This window comes from Calidris pugnax, unplaced genomic scaffold (genome assembly GCF_001431845.1).
Source record: "Calidris pugnax isolate Ruff unplaced genomic scaffold, ASM143184v1 scaffold50, whole genome shotgun sequence".
Lineage (NCBI taxonomy): Eukaryota > Metazoa > Chordata > Aves > Charadriiformes > Scolopacidae > Calidris > Calidris pugnax.
The window spans coordinates 1,527,620-1,529,979 of NW_015090780.1; the positions used below are offsets into that span (position 1 = coordinate 1,527,620).

Sequence of the window (2,360 nt, forward strand, 5' to 3'; positions counted from 1 at the left end):
GACCTTTATGCTCTATAAAAAGTCCCTAAAATGCCACTTACCCGCTCCCCCACCCTGCCAGGCAGCCTCTAAGCTGTCCTCAAACCACCCTGTTCAGTTTGGACTCCCACCTGCCTGACTCCTGCCCCAAAACACCTCGTGGCCCTCAGGACAGAGGAGGGTTTTGCAAGCACAGCCCCAAACCGTGCTGGTTCTGGAGCAACAGCTCAGGCTTCGTTTCAAAATTCGCAGTGAGTGCCCGAGAAGGATGTCTCTCTGCATTTTGTACTTTCTTCAAAGCTCCTAAGTGCACACTTAGAACAGAGATTTCCTCCACACTCGTGTAAGTGAGGGCCTCACCCTACACATCACACAGAGCTATGTTTCTTGCACATCAATGGGACTCCACGAGCTGGGAGTTTATGAAAAAAACATCAAATTAAACAGGATGTGCAGCAAAAGCTCACAACACGGCAGTCACCTGCTTATTGCTCTCCTTGTTCTCTCTTTCTCTCTTAAACACTTCCAAATATTCCAAATTTGAAATGTTCTATAGCAGCTCCTCCCTGCCCCTCCAGGCAGCCTCGCATGTCTGGGGACATGGCTTGTGCAGAAGCTTGAGTGAAGCTTCCACTCCTCTCCTTTTCACCACTGATGTTTCATGCCGAACACCAGAGCTCCCAGTTTAGCCGCCCCTCATTGCCCTTCGTTGATCAGCTGCTGGCTGGGGACAGCAAGGACAGGGATGGGAAGAGCAGAAAACACATCTCCTCTCCCAACATCCCGCTCCTGGTTACCCACCACCAGCTGGTGCTAAACCCTGACCCTTCCAGGTGCTCACAGGGGACAAGAACCTGTTGGTGCCCACTGTTGTGGCTGGCACCGTGGTTCCATGTTCCTGCAGCAGGTTACCGAGTCAAAAGAGTGGAAACATCATGATCTTTAGAAACAGGGACTGAGGATGGCCTTCCCATGGACATGAAGCTTCTCTGGACCAAGATCTGCCTTGGAAAGGATGCTCCCTGCCCCAACCAGGCTGCTCAATCCCAGGAGGGGCCAACAAAGTGACTGCAGGAAAGGCCTCTGTCTCCCCAGTCCACATCAAGCCTAATTCACCCCGATGAAGTGAACCCTGGCAGATATTTCCACCTCCAGCACTTTCCTAGGGAGAGCAATGAAATATCTTCATCACGGAGTGTCCTTCACTCCATCGCTTTCAGTCCATCTAAACCAGAAAGACGGGCTAAAAAAAAAAACAAAAGGTGGCTTTTCTACTTTTGAAGGTGCTGATAAAATATGGTGCAGGGAGAAACGCTCTCCTGAACACAGGTATGTTCACGCTGCCGACAGCTGGAGATCATTCCCCTCAGCAATAACTTGCACCCCTCTGCTCGCAATTACGGCTTCAAGCGCCTCGAGGAAAGAGCAGCATTTGGGAACCATTTAGGGCACACGTCTTTCCCTGTGAGGCCACTGATTTCGGGTGCCTGGTGTGAGGTACCTCTCTGGGGTCTGACCCTCACCCCGAGCGCAGGCACCCCTCGGTGTCCAGAGCTGCCGTGAGCAAGGTAAAGGCAGCAAGAGCCTCTCGCTCATAAAACATGGTGCAGGGAGAAATGCTCTCCTGAACACAGGTATGTTCACGCTGCCGACAGCTGGAGATCATTCCCCTCAGCAATAACTTGCACCCCTCTGCTCGCAATTATGGCTTCAAGCGCCTCGAGGAAAGAGCAGCATTTGGGAACCATTTAGGGCACACGCCTTTCCCTGTGAGGCCACTGATTTCGGGTGCCTGGTGTGAGGTACCTCTCTGGGGTCTGACCCTCACCCCGGGCGCAGGCACCCCTCAGTGTCCAGAGCTGCTATGAGCAAGGTAAAGGCAGCAAGAGCCTCTCAGCGCCCGCAGAGGGGATCTGCCCAGCATAAATAGACAGGAGGAAAAAAAATCTCCTCAGGCCTGGAGGTTCCTGGATAGAGAAATCAGCTATCCATCAGAGTGACAGCCCTTAGCAAGTGGGTCCCCCGGGGCTCGTAGGCTCACAAGCCTCCATCCCGGGGGCCACGACACGGGAGACAGCAGATGGTCTGAACTCATTTAAGCCTTTCCGTCCTTTGATGTAACACTTAGCTACCAACACGATAAATAGGCGGCGAGACACCCATCTCGTTAAGCCAGACACACGCCCAGCAAAAGGGAGAGGCCGTCTCCATCCCTCCCTTCCCCTTCCCAGGGACAGGCTCCCACCAGCTCCAGGGACCTGGGTTTTTTTTTTTGGGCTGGCACAGCCCTCACCGGTGGGTTGAAAAGAGGGGTAGAGTCTTGCTAAAACCCGATGTGCTCACACCCCCTCCATTCGGCAGCCACCCCCCCCCCCCCCCCC

The 2,360-nt window shown here is 53.7% G+C and overlaps 1 protein-coding gene across 1 annotated transcript in view; it reads right to left on the reverse strand.

Annotated features, from left to right (window-relative positions):
• Window positions 1-2,360, reverse strand: part of ZNF512B (zinc finger protein 512B) — a 37,929-nt gene that overhangs the window by 33,002 nt on the left and 2,567 nt on the right. The gene's annotated exons all lie outside the window — the stretch shown is intronic.